General features: G+C 51.2%; 3 protein-coding genes and 1 long non-coding RNA gene across 5 annotated transcripts in view; 1 reads left to right on the top strand and 3 right to left on the bottom strand.

The window, feature by feature from the left end:
• Window positions 1-14,804, bottom strand: part of LOC116436899 (zinc finger protein 850-like) — a 31,918-nt gene extending 17,114 nt beyond the window's left edge. For both annotated transcript variants that reach the window (XR_004237092.1, XM_032094342.1), the window contains exon 1: window positions 14,586-14,804. The gene's annotated coding sequence lies outside the window, so the exon portion shown is untranslated. The remainder of the gene's footprint in view (window positions 1-14,585) is intronic.
• The window catches only part of LOC116436886 (zinc finger protein 660-like), a 163,335-nt gene that overhangs the window by 43,316 nt on the left and 97,917 nt on the right, over window positions 1-22,102 (bottom strand). The window lies entirely within an intron of this gene.
• LOC116436931 (zinc finger protein 79-like) overlaps window positions 1-22,102 on the bottom strand; it is a 509,410-nt gene that overhangs the window by 398,593 nt on the left and 88,715 nt on the right. The window lies entirely within an intron of this gene.
• The window catches only part of LOC116436957, a 133,737-nt gene that overhangs the window by 66,965 nt on the left and 44,670 nt on the right, over window positions 1-22,102 (top strand). The window lies entirely within an intron of this gene.

Below are 22,102 nucleotides of genomic sequence, written 5' to 3'. Positions count from 1 at the left end.
TCTGGTATTGTCCCTCTCTGCTCTCCCCACTTGAGGGTCCCGGGGTTCCTCTCCACCGTTCTCCTCTGGGTCCCCAAGACTGATGTCCCCCCCCCACCAGTAAATGCTGATCATCATGTGGACCCCCAAATACCCACCCAAGGGGGATCTGTGACTCAGCTTTGGGGTTCTGCAAGATCCAAACATCCTGCCCCAAAAACCCAAGCCCTCCCAGTGACCCACAAAGGTATTTGGGTCTCGATTCTGGAATCTGCAAACTCCAAACACTCCCCCCAGAAAAAACACTCTTCAGGACTCCCTGATATATTTGGGGCAAGTTCCCCCTCCCCTGTCCCCTGTGGGATGGAACCTCGTGCTTCTCCTTCTACCCCTCTTCCTGCTCCTCCTCCTCCTCTCTCCCTCCTCTCCCTCCCACTCCTCCTCCGTGCCCACCCTGGACCCCCCTTTCCTACCCCTCTCTGCCCCTCAGCTCCCGCAGCACCAGATGCTAGGTGGGGGAAACCCCCCTGAGCCCCCCCACGGATGGACAGGGAAGTCAGGGATCCCCCAGTGTGGATCCATCCCCTCCCAGAGCCCTAGGGAATCGCTCCAGGGATCAAGAGATGGGGACACGAAGGGACCCCCAGAGGATCCCCTTTCCCACTGTCTCCCCTCTCCTTATCCCCCTCTCCCACCCCTTTTCCATCGTCCCCCCAAATCCCAGCTCCCCCGGCTTAGTTTGGGGATGACCCCCCCCCCCCCCCTTGCTAACTTTGGATGTCCTAAATGCCCTTTTATGCTTTGTCCCTCCCTTCTCCATCGTGTTGAAAGGAATGAGAGGAATGTGTCTTTACAAACACATGCTCTGAATCTGCTCATAGACAGGGACACGGACTTGGACACAAGCAAGTGACACCAGAAACCATCAGCTCCACAAAATGGTACTGATTGACACACACTGCTGCTCAGCCAAGCTCCTGCTCAATTCCTCAACTTCCAGAACAACAACAAAGCCGGAACACAACCATGGACATCGTTTCCTATACAAAAGGGGACAATGCTGAGGTAGTTTGCACATTCTCCCAGAGGTAATTAAGGACATGGACACCCGGGGGGGACAGTAAGGGAAGCTGAGAAGGGGTCTCAACAATGGATGGTGTTGATGTGCTGGGAAGGGGTTGGTTGAAGGAAGTGTGCAGGAATATGGTTAAAGCAAACAGCAGCAGGAGGAATCCATGTTGTAAGAAAAAGGAAGATGAAAAGGGGAGGAAGAGAGAAATAGTGCAGATTGGGATGTTCTACAGCACCTTCCCCCATCTCATGCTCAAAATTTGCCAGCTGCAGGTCCTCTCTATCACTGGCTTCCAGGACAGGGAAACAAGGAGGTCAGGATTTCAAGGGGTTTCTCCTTGGTGGGGAGTGGCAGGACCACTCTGAACCCACTCAGAATCTCAGACCTAAGGGGGGAAATTGTCAAGAAGTTCCTTGATTATTCAGGCAATAAGTGGGAAAGAGGAGCAGATGTGTTTTATTCAACCACTATCAGTAGATGTGGGAGATGGGTTAGAAACGCATCGATTTCTGTTTGTTCCTAATTGTGATTGTAATTTACTGGGAAGGGATTTGGTGGCTGAAGTGGGAATGCAAATTCCTACTGTAAAAGGAGATACAGAGGCTAATGCTGCTGTACCTTGGTGTCAAATGTGTGCCAAGGCCTCTGCTGAAGTGAACCCAGAAGTGTGGGCAGCCCCAGCGAAACAGGGAAAATCAGATATGGAGCCTCTCCAAATTCCTTTGAAGCATCCAGGACAAGTGGTGTCTAAAAGCAATACCCTGTTCCAAGGGAGGCAAGGAAGGGGTTACAGCCTCTTACTGAGGCCCTGCTAAAGGCAGCACTTCTGGAGCCAGGCATCTCTCCCTACAACACTCCTCTCCTGCCAGCCAAGAAACCCCATCATGGACACCAAAAGGAAAGCACAAGTTTCAAGGCTTCAAAAGCAGATTAACTGAGCCTCCTGCCCTGGCCCTCCCAGACAGGGAAAAACCATTTGAATTGCATGTGGATGTTAATCAGGGCCATGCCAAAGGAATTCCTGGGCTCAAATGTTTAAGCCAGTGGCCAGAGTGTGGCCTCATTGTCTGCAGAATTGTGCAGCCCTGGCTTTAATGGGAACTGAGGCCTGAAAACTGACAGCAGCAGAATCTCTGGTTGTTCAAGCCTGGCTTTGTCTTAGGTTACAATTTATGATGTAACCAAAAGTATGTATTCTAGCACCATCTGTTGAAACAAGGTGGGGCAGTGTTTTTTGTCTCATGTTCCATGACACATCCCTGGTAACTCCCTCAGGAGATGTATCTTCTGTTAATGGGCTATCAAACCTCACCGCATGACTCATAACATTACATCATCCCATTGTGAGATGCTCCGCCCAGAGGGAGGAACCAAGCACTCCTACCTGGATATCATCTGAGGTTTGGAACACCACAGCCAGCCCTTACCTACTGGATTCAGAGCTACATAACCACCACTGGACCTTCAGAGGAAGACCAGATCCTTCTACAGGATCACTGCTTCAACAGAACCACATCTCTTACCTCAAGAGGAGTGCAGCCACCACTTAATCGGACTGCTACCACCACCCTGCCCAGCAGGGTGTCAGGTCATACCCTGACTCTGTCAGGTTAAGCCAGTGTTTCCATAGTATTGCCTTGTTATACGTACTAGCAAAGAACTGTTATTCCTATTTCTCATATCTTTGCTTGAAAGCCCCTTGATTTCAAAATTATATTAACTCGGAGGGAAGTGGGTTACATTTTCCATTCCAAGGGAGGCTCCTGCCTTCCTTAGCAGACACCTGTCTTTCAAAGACAGGCATCAAGTTAAAGCTTTGTTAACCAAAGGAACTTCTAAATGGATGAGCAGCACTCGGTTCTTACAGAATGAAACTTGTTGGATGGAACAGGAGGATTCAGAGTTGAGCACAGGGCAAGGGTTGAACCCAGCCTCCTGTTTGAACGGCCCTGGACACGGGGCTGGCAAGAAACCCATGGCTGCAGTCAAGTGACAGAGCTCCAGACCCGGGCTAGGAGAGATTTACCAGACATTCCCTGGCCTGAGGGAGAAAAGGTGTTTAGGGATGGCTCTGCAAGGGCAGCAGAAGGGAAAAGAGTGACAAGACACGCTGCTCTGAAGGAAAGGGAATGAGACAAAGCGCAGCTCAGCGCCCGCATGCTCAGCTCAAAGGGCCGAGCTGGGGGTGCTTGGAAGAGCCTGGCACTGAAATGCCCTGAGCAGGAAGGCTTCAATATCTTCTGCTAACAGCATGGCAGCTCACAGCGGGGCAGAAGCATTTCCGACTGCTTCAGCAATCCCTGCATCCGTTCTTAAGGCATGTTTGGAACAAACAATTCCAAGATATGGGATTGTGGAAACAATAGACTCAGACAGGGGAACTCATTTTACAGGAAAGATCCTTCAGGCCGTTCTGGCTGCTTTAGGAACACAGTGGGACCTCAAGATCCCCTGGCACCCCCAGAGTTTGGGTCGGGTGGAAAGAATGAATGGGGAAATAAAGAAACACCTTCTGAAGCTGCTGAGAGAAATCAAGATGCCACGGGTACGGCTGCTGCCATTGGTTTTGGCAAGAAGAAGAGCCAGACCCAAGGCAGATATTCAATTATCTCCCCTGGAATTGATGTTTCCAATTCCTCACCCTGCTCATTCTCGACCTAGTGGGGGGTGGAGACCAGGGATGTCTGTTTCAAGCAGTCTGTGGCCAGAATCCTGTCTCGTGTGAAATCTCTTCCACAGGAAGCTCGGCTGGCACAGACCCTGCCTTGGCACTTTGCTGCCCACAACATCCAACCAGGACATCGGGTCCTGCCTGAGGAGCGCAAAGAAGCACCACTGGTGGCCAAGGGCGTGGCCCATTCCAAGTGTCCCCGAGCACAGAAACAGCCGCCAGCACAGCTGAACACGGGGGGACCCCTCACCCTCGCCTCAAGCTCTCTGAAGCCCCGCGGATTTGCACTCCCCGGCTGCAGGAGGACCATGCGAGGCCGCCACTGACCCTGCACAGAAGGGGCCGCAGCAGCAGCCAGGGCTCCACAGCGGGGTGTTATAAATAAAATATGTAATTCGTGCTATTATTTATAAGAAACTGAAATGTAATTAGACCCTACAGAGACCGAGTTTCTAAATCCCTGCACCAGCCTGGCTGAGAGAAAAATTTCACAACACTAAAAGTATTTCTTTCACTGGAAGTGAGGATTCCACCTAGGTGGGGTTGGATCTTATCACCGGGACATTTGCACCATGACGACTTGATCACCACACTCTGATATCTACATCGCATCTGATAAGGAATCGGACATTCCAGGAACTAAAAATAACTGTTCCGGGAACCAGAGATGGCCCATCCATCAGCAGAAATGGCCCTTCCATCAACAGAAATGGCCCACTCATCACCCAGGATGGACAATTCATCAGACCCAGGAAAGGCTTTGTGCAGCCCAACTCCGGGACAAGAAAACTTCATGAATACGAGAAGAATAGAATTAATTCGGATTCTGCCCAAGAACTGTATAAGAAGGGACCAGCCCAAGCAGCACTCCTGAACTTGGGAGGTCTGGTGCGATAGAGATCAGTTCACCCAGCTCCGACCCTGGGCTCGGTGCTGTTTTTCTCAATCGTGGTGTTTGAAAGCGATATTTCGGTCGCATAATAAATGTTATTTCTTTATTAATTTTGATTGGGAAATTTTGTTTATAATAGGGGGAAGCCCCTGGGGCTGCCCACAGATCCTCTGCTGAAATAGTCTGGCTGGGCACCTCCTCTGGCATCTCCAGGCACTGGGGGCCAATCCTCGCTGGCACCGGGCGACCTTCAGAGCTTTCTGTGCCTGCGCTCGCCACAGCTGCTGCGCGAGACAGCGGGAGAATTCCACTCTGGCTCTCAGTTACACTCACACTCTGGGCTGCCTGGGATCAGATTACACCATTAGAATGTTTTTTCCTAATATCAGTAATCCTACTTTGATATTGCAAGTAAGGTTTGGGCCAGGGACGTGAGAGTCAATTTTTAGTTTTAGGAGAAGAAGTAGCAAAAATCTTTGTTGCTTTGAGATTTTATTCTGTATGTGTGTGCATGGCTGTTAGTGATGGCAAAATTTTGGTATGGGTTTTTTGACATTCACCTTTAGGTTGCATTTTGCAAAACTAGAAGAGCTCTAAAGGAGTCCCTTTAACTCATAAACAGTTAAAAGAACATTAAAAAAAAAAAAAAAAAAAAACAACAACAACAAAAAAAGGCTTGTCGGGGGGGGCAACATGTGAGTCACCTGATGGCTGCCCTGCAAGAGAAGCTTCCTTCCAGGCAGCCAGCAGAGGAGCTTTAGAAATGCAAATTAACTCTGCTGGGGGAAGTGTGCACCTTGTCCCAGGCTCTCCTTGCCTGCCACAGGAATTGGGCTGATTCCCTCTGCCCCTCACCCCAAGCTCTGCCTCCCTGCACTGACGGAATTTGCATCGCTAAAGGCAGAGCCCACACTGAGCATCTCTGACTCTGCAACAGAAATCCCTGAAGCTGCAAAGGAAAACAGCAAACGGAGAATGTTGGGAGAACTTCACTCACAAAAGCGGGGGGGAATCATCCCTCTCCCCACTGTTATAAATGTATTGTGATGTTGGCTTTTTGCATGTTAAATAATTGTTATGAATGTATTGTGATGTTGGCTTTTTTTTCATGTTCCTTAATGTTAGGAAAACTTTACCTAGGTTCTGTAATGATATAGAATGTCTACTGTTTATGTAGCCAATTTAGAAAAGATAGGCAGAGAAAATCTTCACATTCCTGGAGAATCTTATCAGAAGAAAAACCAGAAACCAGACAGAATGGAGCCAAGGAGGAAGTTAAGGCTGATGGAATGATACTTAGCAACGCCAAAGAATTAATGAATCATGCATGATTGTGATGAATATGCAATATGAGATGTACTTTTAAAGACAATCTTTTGGATGTAGAGGTGTGCCTTTGGCTCTGCCAAAGCACCTGGTCATAATACCCTTTTTGCTACTGTCTCCTAATTGTCCCTTTTATTAAACTTTCATTAAAATTTTACTAAGAGTGAACCTCGTTTTTCACAATTTGGTGGCCCGTACGGGGAAAAGGCCTCACCTCTGAGATCTCCCAGGGAACCCAGAGCGGGGGGGCACCCCCACCTGCTTTTGGCAGCCTCGCTTTGTGTTTCCCGGCAGGGTCAGGGGGTTTGCAGGTCAAACACCCGGAGGGCAAGAGAGGAGACAAAGAAAAAAAAAAAGGAAAGGCTCCCTAAGATACCGCGGCAACTATACACGTAAAATCTTGTGCACGAAGACTCCGAGAAAGGGGAGTATTTTTTCTTTCCTCTTTTTTTGGGGGGATATGGGGGATGAAAGTGTGTGCATGAGATGCGGGCTGGTTACCCCAGAGCTGCGAAGCGAGTGTGGAGCCTCTGAGGCTGCGGCTCTGCTCTGCCGCGAGGGAAGCAGTCAGTAAAGAGGCGAAGCCAAAGACAAAAGGAGTGAGAGAACCCCCGGTGTAACTGGGACTGGGTTTCAGGGGAGGGATTGGACTCCTTGAAGGAGGGGAGTCAAGAGTTTCCTAGTATTGGATCAGAGAAATTTAGGGTTTAAGACTGCCGGATTGAGGGTTCAAAAGTCAAGAAATCCGGGCTTAATTCTGCTAAATTGAGGATTAGTTCCAAGACATTTGGGTTTTGAGACTGCTGGATTGAGGGTTAAAAATTCAAGAAATCCAGGCTTAATTCTGCCAAATTGAGGATAAATCCAAGAAACCTGGAACTTTGGGCCCAGGGGTGAATATTGGCCAACAATTTGAAATTAAAAGGTACCTTAATCTTGTGTGGTTGTGACTGATAGCGCTTGAGAAAGAGAAATTGGAACAATAAAAAGGAGTGAGTGAGAATGAATGAAAATGTATGTGATAGAAATGTTAAACCTTGAAATACAACTTTATTTTCTGGAGGGAGGCATACTGTATTAAGAGGAAGGAACTTTTTTATTCTAGGAGAAGAAAGGGGAAAGAGGTGGTGGGGTTTGAATAGTTGTTTGTTTTGTTGGTTTTTATTAAAACAAAAAGTGGGAAACAAAGGCCTGGGAAGGATAGATAAGATTCTGAGAAAATGGGACATAAAACTAGTAAGCAAGAGTCAGGCAAAAGAAAAAAGGGAATAGAGGTGTGCCAGTGGAGATATCCCAGGAAAGCCCTCTGGGAGTTATGTTAGCTAACTGGAATAAAAACCCAAGTACAAAGAAAAAAAAAGCAAAGTCAAAATGATACAGTTTTGTATATTTGATTGGGCCGAGAAGGAAATAAGATCCGACCATGTTTTCTGGCCCAGACATGGCTCTTGAAGTCTGGATCTGTCAGGCTTTACAAGTATTTGTAAATTCAAAAGAACCCTTTAACACAGAAGAAAGCAAGTATGCTTCATGCTGGGTGGGAAACATAGGGCCTAAGGGGATAAGAATTTTTAAGTTGTCAGAGGCCCGAGAAAAGGAGAAAAGGGAAAACAAGAAAGAGAAGGGCTGGGAGCCCCTGGAAGCATCGCCCCCTCCATTCCCGCCTGCCTCGCCCCAAGCCCAGGCTCCTGTGGCGCCGCTCCCGGAGCCCGAGGTCCCGCCTGTGCCGGCTCTCAGGCACCGCCCGCGGCTCCACCGCTTGTCCCAGCGGCTGCAGCTCTGCCGGTGGCCCCGGTGTTCCCACCGCCCCCTCCAGCCCCTGCGGGTCCTGTGGGAGCCCAGCCCACCCCTTACGGTGTCCCTGTGCCTGTCCCTAGCCCGGGTATCCGCTCCGCGGCAGCCCAGCCCGCTGCTTTTGGACCCCCGCTTGCCCCTGCCCCGGTGGTGGCCCCAGTCCCGGCCCCGGTTCCGATGTCCGCGGCCGTTCCGCCGGCCCCTGCCCCCGCTGCGTTCTCTGCCGCGGCTCCATTGAACCCGGCTTCGGCCCCGCGGGCTGTGCTGGGCCCGCCGGCAGCTCAGAGTCCTGTCGCCGTGGCTGCTGCGGCCCCGTGCAGAGGCTCCACGCCAGACTCTGGGATCCGCCAGAAGAGCTGGTCCCCTTGCCAGTTCCAGTGGCACTTCCCGCCTTTGCCCCCCCACTCCTGGAGGAATCAGCCTCGGAGAGGATTCCCACCTCCTACCCCCGCCCCTCACCTGCCCCGTTCCCCTGGCAACGACCGCTTCTGCCGTTTCTCTTAAAAGAGAAGCAAAACACCAAAGTTCGAGCAGATCTCGAGGAACGAGCCCTTGCAGAAGGAAATAATAGATGTAGAGGGTTCTTCCAGATGTGTACAAGGAAAAAGAATGTCAGGGTAGGCTTTAGTTGATGGGGGGACTATGCACACTGGAACATTTAGCACACAAAAAGGGAAATATATATACTGATTCAAGGTACACTTTTGGAGGGGTGCACGCCTTTGGGAAAATCTGGGAAGAAAGGGGATTGCTTGGTTCAGAGGGAAAGGGGTTGATGCATGGGGGACTTGTTTTGGAGGTTTTAGAGGCATTGGAATTACCTGCAGAGAGAGCTGTGGTACATATGGGGGAACACCGGGGGGGATGGCCTCAGAGATGGGAGGAGGGAGTTTGGCAGATCGGGGGCTGAGGATGCTGCAAAGAATGCGATAAAAAAGGGTTGTGTTAATTTTGACCTCAAAGAATGAAAAATTGGAGACTCCAAAATTCAGTGAAACAGAGGAGAAGGAATTAAGTAGGATGGGAGGAAGGCCAGATGAATGTGGAAAATGGAGGCTTCCGGACGGAAGGCAGTTGCTTAATAAGGCACTCACCAGATGAAAGTTTGGTAAGAAAGTTTCACAGATACGTAGGCTTGGCAGAAAGATCTCTGAATGTAGAAACTGAGGATGAGGTAGAAATGAAAGGAAGTTTTGATATAGAATAAAGGATGTTTTGCTGAAACAGTGATCACTGAGTAACTGAGAAGGCAAAGGTTGGAGATGAGTTGGAAGGAGATTTTTAGGAGTAGGACAAAGGTATGTGACTACAATGTGACTGACACGTTTTTCACCAAGTAAATAAGTCTCAAGAAGAGCATAAGTAAATAGAAAACATGTCTTTACCAAAAAGAAAGCTATGGCAGGCAAACAAGAAATGTTGATGTAGCAAGAAGAAGAGAGGTCTGAGAATTTTCCATTCTAAGCTTAAATTGTAACTTACTTACTCTTGTGATTGCATAATAATGACTATAATATGGTAATGGTAGTAGTTATGATAGGCTATAGGCAGATGTAAAGGTATTGTGTATGGTGCTTATTGGTTGCTATGTATTAAGATACTCAGCAAAGAAAAGTATAAAATGCTTTGTAACTTGAACAGAAAGCAGCTTCAGGTATGCCTACAGCTGGAGCTGGCAGCTGTAGGGGCTGGCTCTGGATACCCACTCCCTGAAATGCTGTAACTTTGCCTATGCAATAAACAGCTTTCAAGAGAGCTGCCTGAAGTCCAGACATCCTTCATGAACCCTTCTCCTATAGTTTGGGTTACCCTTTCTGACCACCCAACATGGAACTGCTACCTATGAATTAGGGGAAATGAGTGTTAAAGAATATGTCAACACAATTGCAAGGACCCTTGAAGATTTGCAGTTAAAAGGGATAATCCCTCAAACCACACCTTTAGACTTTAAAATCCATAACATCCATCCAGGGGAGTGGGTACTAGTAAAAACGTGGAAAGAGCAATCTTTAGCTCCACAAGGGAAAGGTCCTTTTCAGGTGCTACTGACAACTGAGGCAGCGATCCGGGCCAAGGAGCGAGGGTGGATCCACGCCAGCAGAATCAAAGCACCCGTGCAGGAACCTAAGGAGTGGACCAGAACATCTATGCCTGGTGATACCAAGGTAACTCTTAAGAGGGAACTGGGGGTTGATGCGCTGGGAAAACCCAAATGATTCAAGAGATACACCAAGAATCACACCTGACTGGGAAATAAGGCCAAGCTTATATCAGTGGTTTCAAGTATTGCCTGGACAAGTCCTGAGACACCTCTGATACCCTCCTTGGGGAGGAATACTTCCACTCCACACAGGAGGATCAGGACTATTTAGGGCTGAGGGTTCTCATATTCTGGCCTTAGCCTGTGATTTATTCAAAAAGGAGGAGGAATTGCTACCTCCAAGAGTGCCATACCACATACCCTGTCTGATCCACCCCAATACTGGACATGCTAGCTGGGTTAACTGTAAATGTCTAGACTGTAAAAACTATTGCTATTGTAGTTCACAGAAACGACATTCATTGCATGAAGTGTCGAATGCCAAATCTATTCCCCATCCAGGTAGAGCAAAGAACAGCTGAAACAATAACCCTGCTTTGTGGATGGGAATTACTAGTGCCTGTTGAATGGGAGATACCTGAGGAACGGCGGGAAGCTACAATTAAGAAGTGTCAAAAGCAATTTGCCTGGAAATTAGCAAAGAGGAAGTGACGAGGAAATAGAGGGCAAGACCGAATTGACCACTGTACTTGCCACCAAGAAGATCACATACCCCTGCTGTGGGTAGCAACCCCATAGGCACGGGAGGTGGAGGTATCAGCCATATCAGAGCTCTGTTATTCCTTTATCTGTCACTCCTCTTTTGTCTCTTCCCTCTGGGGATACCAAGGTGGTATACCCACCTAAGGCCATGCCATAGGTGCTACCAAAAGCTGTATATGGAAAACAGCGAGGTTCCTTTATCATTGTGCATACCCATGTCACTGTTATAACCCATCCAAAATAGAAAACTGTATGCAAAATGAGAAAAAGTACTGGATTGCAGAAAACCTAGGAACAAGCAGTAGCAGGTTGGGAAGTAAATGTCCAAAAGGGGGAAGATGGATTTGTTTCACGTATATTGTTGGGAGAAAAGTCTCAGGCTTAGTAAAAGAACAACTGGTAAATAAGGAGGCAAAGCCAGCACAACAATCTAACTCTGTATCGACCCCAATTCAAGACATGTATGTGAAACTCAAACAACAAATAGAAAATGAAAAGGAAATCTCAGAATTTGGAAAAAACTTGTTTGTGGAATTAGGGGAAAGGATAGGTAAGGAGCTTAATGTAACCAACTGTTGGGTCTGTGGAGGGCCTCTGATGACAGAGGAATGGCCATGGAAAGGCAGTAGCTTGAGCCCAATAGAACTCCTTAAGTGGAATCAGACAAAGATAAGGGGAGAAAACAGACCAGAAGGGTGGGTACTGAGTTCAACAGTGATAGGAGTGTCTTTGGCGTACCGGGAACAATTTCCTCAACAAAGTAGGAAATACTCCTTGTAAGAGATACTTTTAAAGTCAGTAAAGGAACTTTTACATGGTGGGTCCCCGAGAAACCAACTCTGTATTGGACTCAGGAAAAAACAAAGGAAAATAATTGTAAATACAATAATAAGGTCAAACTCTTTCAATGCAATGATACAAACAAAAATCCTTATTTTGGGATCCCAGACATTTCAGAATTTTGGGAAAATATAAATCAAAAAAAAAATTCGATTACTGGAAGGCACCAGATGGCCTATTTTGGATATGTAGAAAAAGGGCATAGGCAAAGCTCCCCTCTCAGTGGAAAAGGAGTTGTACCGTGAGAATCATACACCCAGGATTCTTTCTTTTACCCAAGCCAGACGGAGATCAACTAGGAATACCAGTGTATGAGGATCTAAAAAGGAATAAAAGAGAATTGATTGGAGAACCTCAAAAATGGAGAGACGAGGAATGGCCCGCTGAGTGCATAACTGAAACGTATGGGCCAGCCGGCTGGGCACCAGATGGGAGCTGGGGGTACTGAACCCCAATTTACATGCTGAATCGCATTATAAGACTCCAAGCAGTTGTAGAAATAATAACGAACCAAACTGGTCAGGCACTGGAATTACTAGCTAGCCAACAGAGCCAAACAAGAGCTGCAGTGTATCAGAATAGGTTGGCTTTAGACTATCTATTGGCTGAAGAAGGAGGTGTTTGTGGAAAATTTAATACATCAGACTGTTGTTTGAAGATAGATGACCATGGGGATGACGTCCTAGATATAGTCAAAAATATCAGAAAAATAGCCCATGTGCCGGTCCAAAAGTGGGAATCTGCACTAAAACTTAGCTGGTGGGATAATGTATTGGGAATAGAATGGTGGAAGAAGCGAGGCTTCTTCCTTTTATGTGCCACTGCATGTTGAGGTAGCTCAGCCTGCTCTCGGGCTGAAACCATCAAATGTCAGTCAAACCAGAGCCATCCACTGGGTGGATTTCCCCACCCAGCACAGTGGATCGGAAGGCGGACCAGGAGAGATCTAGGTTAGTTCCCCCGGGTGGCTCCCAATCCTAAATTACCTCCCCCTGTTCCAGAAAGTTCTCCCTTTCTTAGTTATTAATTGGTTCCCTGTTGTGACTCCTGCCTCCCAGTTTTCCCCATTTGTGCTGAAAAATTGTATCCTCCCCTCTGCTTGTATCCCATTGATTGTTTTCTCTTTCCCTGCCTTGCTCCACCCCCCCATAAAGGGGTGAGCCCGCTTCTTCTCGGTGCGTTTTTCTGGTTCCTGGACCCTCCCACAAATAAACCTGTTGGAACCCACACCAGAGGCCCCTCCCGCCTTCTTTGCCTCTGGGCTAACGCGAGCCTAATCCACCGGCTGCCCGACGTGCTTCCTCTGAGGAGGAGCCAGTGCACGCACCCATCTCACGCCAATTCCACTGAGCCGTGCAGCGAGGACGCTGTGGAGGCCGACGCTGCGTCCCCTCTGCCCGAGGGCACGCCGGGGCTTGTGGCAACAAGCCCCCGATTCCGTTAACCACAGGCTTGATATTTCTCCCTTGCCTGATCCCCTGTTTCATTCGATTAATATCTACCGTGGTCCAAGGCATGCAAATAGTACCAATGCCTGTGGAACCAAAACTGGCTACATCTGGAATGGCACAAAAGATCATGGTGTTAAAGAAGCAAAATGATATCAAAGACCCCTTCGAAGAAGCAAGATTGATTTGTGAAAAAAATGAGCAAATAATAAAGGCAAGAGAACGAGGGATACTGCTCAAGCCAAATGATCTGTAAAAAAAAGGAAAAGGGAGGTGTTGTTATGAGTGTATCGTGAGGTCGGCTTTTTTTTCATGTTCCTTAATGTTAGGAAAACTTTACCTAGGTTCTGTAATGATATAGAATGTCTATTGTTTATGTAGTCAATTTAGAAAAGATAGGCAGAGAAAATCTTCACGTTCCTGGAGAATCGTATCAGAAGAAAAACCAGAAACCAGACAGAATGGAGCCAAGGAGGAAGATAAGGCTGATGGGATGATACTTAGCAAGTCCAAAGAATTAATGAATTATGCATGATGGTGATGAATATGAAATAAGCGATGTACTTTTAAAGACGATCTTTTGGATGTAGAGGTGTGCCTTTGGATTTCTGCCAAAGCACCCAGCCATAATACCCTTTTCGCTGTTGTCTCCTAATTGTCCCTTTTATTAAATTTTTCTTAAAATTTTACTAAGAGTGAACCTCGTTTTTCACACCACTCCAACATGTGCCGGCACTCTCTATGTTATACAGGGTGGGTTTGACCACTGGGCTGCTTTTGCTGACACAAGGTCAGCGAAATCACTTGGGAATCCAAGGATGTGATGATTTAATCAGAGAAAAGCGGTCAATCGATGCATCCCTGGCATTTTTGGGGAAAAGATGAACGGCCACCAGAACAAATCCTACAACACCATGGAGCAGACCCTGGGAACCCAAACAAATTCATACCAGGTGCCAGAGAACCCACTGATCATTTCAATGCATCATTAGATTACAAGCTGTCCTCCAAATCATAACCAAGCACACAGCTCCAGCTCCTGACCTTCTCACCCACCAATCCACTCCCATGAGCAACGCCACAGTTCACCCTGGGATGGCATCAGATTCTCTTTCAGCAGAAGGACCAGGAGGCTGTGGAAAATTAAATGACAAAAACTGCTCTTGGCAAAGAGATGGCCAAGGAAAAGTGGTGAAACAGAGAACAAAGGAAATAAAACTTCACAGAGCCATGACTATCGGATGTTATACAAAGTGGGGTGCACATTAAGGGGCACATGCAGCAGGCGGATCGGGAAGTCTGTACCTTCCAAGGACTTCAGCCACTGCGGAAAGGGACACGGAGATGCGGCCGGGCAAATCGGCATAAAAAGGAGGCTGCGTCCTCCAACACTTGGACAGACCCCACGGGAAATGCCCCGTGGCCTCTCCCTTTGTCCACGAATAAAGTTACTTTTACACGACTCCTCCGGCTCCTCTGGGGACACAAACCTCTGGCCACGGGAACTTTCCCGCACACTGCCGGCCACGGGGCAGCCACCTCTGTCCTACCCACAGCAGCCGGGACGAGCCAGCGCTGCTCCGGCACCGGCTCCTGCCGAGGCAGCAGCGGGAAGGAGACCGCGGGAGCCGCTCCCGCAGCGCCCTCACGCCAGGGCGAACACGGCGCCCACACGGCACAACGAACCCGCCACAGCCCCCTGCCGCCCCCTCCGCCCGCAGCCAGCCCCGAGCCCCGCCAGAACCGAGCGCGGCTCCCACCTGCGCTGGGGCCGCCTCCGAGCTCCGCCGCCGCCTCACCGGGCTCCGGCCGCCGCCGCCGCTCCCGGGCCCGCACAGACGCTCCGCCAATGGCGCCTCTGCTGCGCCACGGCCGCCCTGCCGGCGGCTCCGGGCCCGGGCTGCTCCCCGCTCCGACCAATCAGCGCGCCAGAACCACGACTGACGGCAGCACCGCCCAATCGGAGCGAGGGGCGGGCTCTGCACGCGGCACGGAACCCCCTCCCTTTCCCCGCACTCCGCCATTCCTCGGAAACCTTGGCTCAGGGCGCGTTCTTGGCGCTGGGCCCGGCCAAGCCCGGATGCTGCCCTGAACCGCCCGGATCTCGGTGTGACCGGGAGCTGAAGGCGCTGGGAACTGCGGGTGAGTCCGGCATGGAGCAGGGACCCACCTGCAGCCCCGGCAGGAGCCCGGGCCGGAGCAGGGGATGCCTGAGAGAGGCCCTGAGCCCGTGGGAAGCCCGTGCAGAGCCGTGGAAGTGGCTCCTGGCGGGACTCGTGAGCCCGTGGGGGATCCCCGCTGGAGCAGCCTGCTCCTGAGGGACTGTGTCCCGCGGCAGGGACCCCAGGCTGGAGCAGGACAAGGATTCCTGTCCCCGAGGGGGAGGCAGTGACATGACCTGACTGCGACCCCCATCCCCTGTGCCCCTGGGTGGGGAGGAGGGAGGGAATCGGGGATAAAGGGAAGCTCGGGAAGGAGGGAAGGGTGGGGGGAAGATGTTTTCGTAGGAATTATTTTACTTCTCATTCTCGTGCTCTGATTTGTTTGACAATAAATTCAATTCATTTCCCCAAGTCAGGTCTGTTGTTTCTGTAACCAGTGAGTGAACTCTCCCTGCCCTTATCCCGACCCTGCCGCCTTTCCTGGTGTGTTCTGTTCCCTGCCCAGGTTGAGGGGGGCAGTGACAGAGCGGGTTTGGTGGCCCCGGGCACCCAGCCAGGCCCAGCCCAGCCCAATAATCGCTGCAATAATTCACTCCAGCATTAACCAGCACCAGGGCGGGTCCGGCTGCGCTCGCAGGCAGCCGTTTGGGAGAAATGGGACACAGTGAGAGGAGGGACGTGATGCCAGTGGGTGCAATTGCCTTCCTCCGAGCTGGCAGGGAGAGGAGGAGGGAAAAACTGGTGCAAAGTAAACGGGAGAGCGAGAGGGACAAGGCTGGAGCTGCAGAAGGTGGGCCGCCAGGGATTCTGCTTTCCAACTCTGTGGGGTGAAAGGAAGTGATGTAAAATCCATCAAGGAAAAGAGAGGAGAAAGAGCAGGTGGTGGAAACCGCCGACAGTTTGGATTCACTTTATCTGTCGGGTCTGCAAACTCCAAGCAGTGACTGATGCCCGACACTGACAGCGCTGCGATGTGTGCTCTGCCGCTCCTCTGGCTGCAGCCCGGCTGGTGAGACCCCCACGAGCAGCTTCCCGGGAGCTGCTTCGCTTTTTGGGGCCATTTGTGGCAATTTTGCAGGTATTTTTTACCTTGGCACTGTTTTTTGGGGATACAAGGGGCCCCGGCACAGGGCCGGCCCCGGCGCTGGCGCCTCTGGCTGTTTTGAGGCGGGGGGGAACCTGCTGGGGCCGTGCGGGAAAAGCGGGTGCGGGGTTTCTAAAGGGGCGCGGTGGGAGCTCCGCGGGCCAGACCGGATCGGGCCCAGCAGCGCCCCGGGGCCGCCGCCGTGTGGGGCCGAAGCCGCCCCACACCGGGATCGGTGCCTGGGAGCGGATTCGAGTGAAGGGACTCAGCAGGACCGGTGCGGGAGTGTTTACGTAAGGCACCTAGCTTTGTGGCCGGGGAGACACAATTTTGGGAGGTTTTCCTCCCTGTTCGTGCCGTGGTTTGAACACAGCAGGGAGCCGAGCCAGGAAACATCAGCGCCCATTCCTGCGGGCGGCTGTGCAGCAACGGCAGAACCGGTTCCCGCATCCCCCACCTGGCTCCCGCATCCCCCACCTGGCTCCCGCATCCCCCACCTGGCTCCCGTGTCTCCCTCCTGGCTCCCACATCCCTCCCGAGCGTCTGTCCCGACCCCCAGGTCAGAGTTTGGTGGCTTCTCTCCGGCAGATCCACTGTGAGTCCAAGTCGCAGTTCTCAGGGGTGATGGTGCTGCCTCTGATCGTCACACAGAGTCCAGGTCTCTCCCTGAGGTCCAGCTGGAACCTGCAGGGTCAGGAATGAGCCCGGGTCACCCCCGGGGGTCCCTCAGGTGACAGCGGGGTGCCCCCCTTGGCCCCCAGCGCTGCCCCTGGCACTCCCCGATCCCGGTCCTGGCACGAACCGTTCACCCACGTCCAGCCCATCCCGGCCGCGGGCACCCAGAGCCCGACCCACAAGGAGAGCGCGGGTTTCTGCAGGGTTTCATGTAGGAATTCCGGCCTCGGGGAAAGAGAAGTGGTGACACTCACAGGCCATGGATGCTCACCCCAAAACAGGCTCTGTCCTCATCCCAGGACTGAGTCCCACCCACGTTCCCCACGCTCTGCCACAGGCACCCGGAGGTGCTTGGACACGGGGGGAAGGGGGGAGGCTGATCCCGGGATTCTGGGAGCCCCCTCACCCTTCCTGTGCACCACAAGCCCCCCGGTGCAGCCCCGGGTCCATCCCACGTTCCCGACCCCATCATTGCCTTCACCAGCTCATCCCGATCCCGCGGCAGCAGCAGCAGCGTGGCCCCCAATCCCCACAGTCCTCCCGGCTCCTGCTCCAAGGGCTGTATCCAGGGGAGACCCAGTAGCTCTTGGTCCTGCCCAGCGTCCAGCCCTGGGGGACCAAACCAAACCAAACCGAGCGGAGGTGGGACCCCCCAGCAGCGCCTCTCTGCCGCCCCAGCTGAAGCCCTCGCTGGCTGCTCCAGGCATGATGGGCAGACTGGGAGCACTGGGAAGGGGCCCCAGCTCGGGGCGCAGCCCCCGAGGCAGCCCCATGGCTCCGCCAGCCGGGATGGAACGTGGGAGGGGGAGCAGGGCAAGGGCCGGGGCTGTCGGTGCCCAGGGGACACAAGGGACAGTGGGGGCACTGCACAAGCATTTCATGCAAAAGTAACAAAATAATGAGGAAAATAACAACAGCAGCAACACTGGCACTGTCAATGCTGACAGAGGTCATGCCAGGCCATTTCACAGAATGTTCCAAGTTAGGAGGGACCCAGAAGGATTGAGTCCAACTCTTAATAGTGTGGCCCGTGTGGGGTCAAATCACAACCTTGGCATTATTAGTACCCTGCTCTAAGCCAGGTCGCAGTAATTTAGCAGCAAATGTTTCAGGGCTTTATGCGCAGGTTATGTCAATGTCTGTATTCAGGTTCAGGGGATAAATATGTGGTGTTACAGAAACAGGATGAGTTCTGGGATGGTTGTAGAAGGAGCAAGAAGCCCCCAGCCCCAGCCCAGGCAGCCACACATCAGCTTCCACATCATCTCCTCTTCCTGCAGCTTCATCTCCTGGAGACCAGGCACCAAGGGGACCCTGTAAAGTGGCACTGAGGTCACCCTGACAGTCAGTGCACAGCAGATGCTGCGGCTGAGGAAGGACATCCCCGTGCTGGGGGGGAAGAGGTGAAGCTGAGCCTGCCCAGCAGGGAGAAGGTCCTCTCTGCATCCCCTGTTACAGGGGAGTTTGTGCCTGTCTTGGTTTGAAAGACGGGTGTCTGCCAAGGAAGGCAGAAACCTCCCTTGGAATGGAAAATGCAACCCCCTTCCCTCCGAGCTATTATAAATTTGAAATCAAGGGGCTTTCTGGCAAAAATATGGGAAATAGGAATAACAATTCTTTACTATTATATATCTATATGTGTATAACAAGGCAAACAAACAGCAATAACTCTGGCAGTAACAGCAAACAATCACAAACCCAGTCCCAGCCTTCTCGGCTGTCAGGCCCTTTCCCCTCGGGTGCAGTTCCGCTCGCAGCCGGCAGGGGCGCTGGCGGCTCCCGGTGAGCAGGGCAGGTGCGATGGTTCCTCCGCGGCTGCAGGGGGCGCTCCGGAGCGAGCTCGGGGAGCACGCGGCACCGGCGGCCTGGGGTCCTGGGAAGGGATGGAACAAAGGCTTCAAAAACCCCCTGGGCAGCCAATCCCGGTGTCCGGCTGGACCCTTGGGAACAGCAGGCTGGAACAGCAGGGACGGAGCACAAATCCCAGGAGGCAGACGAGGAACTCCAGAGCTACGGTGGGAACCCTGGGAGATCTGGGCAGGCAGGGCATGCGGGGCTACAGAGCAGCGAAGGCTCGAAGCAATGGCGGGGGCAGGGCAGCCGCAGCCTGGCTCCCAGCGGGGCAGGGAAAGGTGGGCTTGGGAATCTGGGGTTTCTCTCTGAGGCGCCCAAGAAGATGGTGAAAAGGTCCCTTTTTTAGTGAGGTGGGGTATTAGGGTCCTGGTGCAACAGCTGAGGCTCCAGTTAGCAGGCTCCACTCATGGTAGAAGAAAGGCAGCTGAAAGCAGAAGCCTGCAGTGCTGATGAAATCCCTCCACAACGATGGCAGCCTCTCTCCATCCCAATGCTGACAACAGCAGCCTGCCCAGGGTGTACCCAACCCCCAGGTGAAAGAGAGTAGCAAGCTGGACCCCTCCCTCTGTGGCCAGGTCTTTTGTTTTTCTTAAGCACCCAGTAATTTTTTGCCCTGGCAACATACATGGGAAAAGTTCTTTAAGAGGAAAAGAAAACAGGAGAATTCCTAAAAACCCCGACATATGCTCATGGTCATCTCATGGTCATGGTTCTGTCCTGGTCACAGTCATGGACATCTCACAGTCACAGTCGTTTCCTGATCACCATCATCTCATGCTTATTGTCATCTCACTGTAATGGTCATCTCATGGTCATGGTTGTGTCATGGTCACAGTCATGATCATCTCAGGTCACAAACATCACATGCTCATAGTAATCTCAGTCATGGTCATCTCATTGTAAGGGTCATCTCATGGTCGTGGTCATGTCATGGTCACAGTCATGGTCATTGCATGGTCATGGTCATCTCATGATTGTTTTGTGGTCAACTCATGGCCACAATCATATCATGGTCATCTCACAGCTGTGCTTGTGTCACGGTCATTTCATGGTCACGGTCATTTCATGGTCACAGTCATTTCCTGATCACCATCGTCTCATGGTCATGGTCCTCTCATGGTCATCTCACATTCACCTCATGTCATGATCGTCTCACAACCATGGTCATGTCATGGTCTTGATCACCACATGGCCATGGTGTGTTGTGGTCATCTCTTGGTCATGGTCATCGCATTGTTATGGTCATCTTAGGGCCATGATCATGTCATAGTCATCTCTTGCTCGTCTCATTGTCTTGATGACCTCATGGCTATGGTTTTGTCATGGTCATCTCATGGTCACAGTAATTTCATGGTCATGATCATCTCATGGTCACCTCACATCATGGTCATGGTCATCTTATGGCCATCTCACCATCATGGTCATTTCACTGTAATGGTCATCTCATGGTCATGATCACGTCATGGTCACAGTCATGGTCATCTTGTGGTCATGGTCATTTCCTGGTCACCATCATCTCATGTTCATTGTCATCTCACTGTAATGGCCATCTCATGATCATTTCACAGTCACCTCATGATCATTTCACAGCCATGGTCATGTCATGATCATCTCATGGTCTTGATCACCACATAGCCATGGTGTGTTGTGATCATCTCATGGTCATATCTTGGTCAAAGTCATGTCATGGTCAGAGTCATGGTCATCTCATGGTCTTGATCACCTCATAGCCATGGCAGTATCATGATCATGTCACGGTCATGGTCATCTTATGGTCACCGTCATCTCAAGGTCATGGTTGTGCCATGGTCATTGCATGGCCATGGTCATCTCATGGTCACAATCATGCCCTGGTCTCGATCATGTCACAGTCATGTTGTGGTTATCTCACGGTCATGGTCATCTCATTGTCATGGTCGTCTTCTGATCACCATCATCTCATGCTTACAATCATCTCACTGTAATGGTCATCTCGTGGTCACACTCATCTCATGGTCATGGTATTCTCCTGGTCATGGTCATTTCCTGACCACCATCATCTCATGCTTGTGGTCATCTCATTGTAATGGTCATCTCGTGGCCACAATAATGTCATGGCCATGGTCATCTCTTGCTCATCTCATGGTCTTTATGACTCCATGGCCATGGTTCTGTCATGGTCATCTCATGGTCACAGTCATGTCATGGTCACAGTCATGGTCATCTCATGTTCATGGTCATCTCTTGATCACAATCATCTCATGCTCATGCTCATGGTCAGCTCATGTTCACCTCAGGCCTGTGTTGTGGTCGTCTGATGGTCACAGTCCTCTCATGATCAGGATCATTTCATGGTCATCTCATGGTCAACTCATGGCCACAATCATATCATGGCCGTCTCATGTTTATGGTCATTTCCTGACCACCATCATCTTATGGTCATGGTCATCTCACAGTCACCTCATGGTCATAATCATTTCACAGCCATGGTCATGTCATGATCTACTCACGGTCTTGATCACCACATAGCCATGGTGTGTTGTGGTCATCTCATGGTCATCTCTTGGTCAAGACTGTGTCATGGTCACAGTCCTGGTCATCTCATGGTCATGGTCATTTCCTGGTCACCATCATCTCATGCTCATGGTCATCTCATTGCAATGGCCATCTCATGGTCACCACCATATCATTGTCACCTCATGATCACCTCATGCTCACAATTATGTCATGATCACCTCAAAGCCGTGGTTGCGCCATGGCCAACCCATGGTCATCTCTTGGTCCCAATCATCTCATGGTCAGGGTTGGGGTTGTGTCATGGTCATCTCATGGTGATGGTCACTGTCATGGTCATCCCGTCTGTGGTCATGGTCACCTCACAGTTGTATTTTGGTCAGGTCATCTCATGGTCACTTTCGTCCCATGTCCATCTCCCTGCCGTGCTCATGTCATGGTCATGCTCATGCTCCAAGATCCCGAACCCCGAGTTTGGGACACTCAAGGACCGCTGGAGACAATGAGGCTTGGCCTGACCCCTCCCCGCCCCCACTGCCCCTCCAGGAGACCAACACGGCCAAACTCTCCTGGGGACACGGCCAAACTCTCCTGGGGACACCTCAGATATGGGACACGGAGCGGGAAATGAATCCCAGGGGATGGAGCCGGGCATGGGCGGCAAGTCCCCATCCTGCTTCTGGTGTCCCCAACCTGCTCCTGGTGTCCCCATCCTGATCCTGGTTCTGGTGTCTCCAACCTGCTACCAGTGTCCCCATCCCAGTCATGGTGTTCCCATTCCCAATCCTTGGTGTCCCCAGCCTGGTTCCAGTGTCCCCATCCCAGTCCCCAGTGTCCCCATTGCCATTCCTGGCTCCCAGAGAGGAACTGCCGGACACCAGAGGAGAGTGACGCAATCCGCGCCTTAATTGTGTCTCCCCTGATGGGGGAGACTTTTTAGTCTTTGCCAGGAGTCAGAGATGAACAGGACTTTAAGCCTTCTCTTTCTTCTGTGGTTGTTTATTAAGTC

This window comes from Corvus moneduloides, chromosome 31 (genome assembly GCF_009650955.1).
Source record: "Corvus moneduloides isolate bCorMon1 chromosome 31, bCorMon1.pri, whole genome shotgun sequence".
Taxonomy (NCBI): domain Eukaryota; kingdom Metazoa; phylum Chordata; class Aves; order Passeriformes; family Corvidae; genus Corvus; species Corvus moneduloides.
Note: the sequence above shows the minus strand (reverse complement) of the source record. Positions and strands in the feature narration are given on the sequence as shown.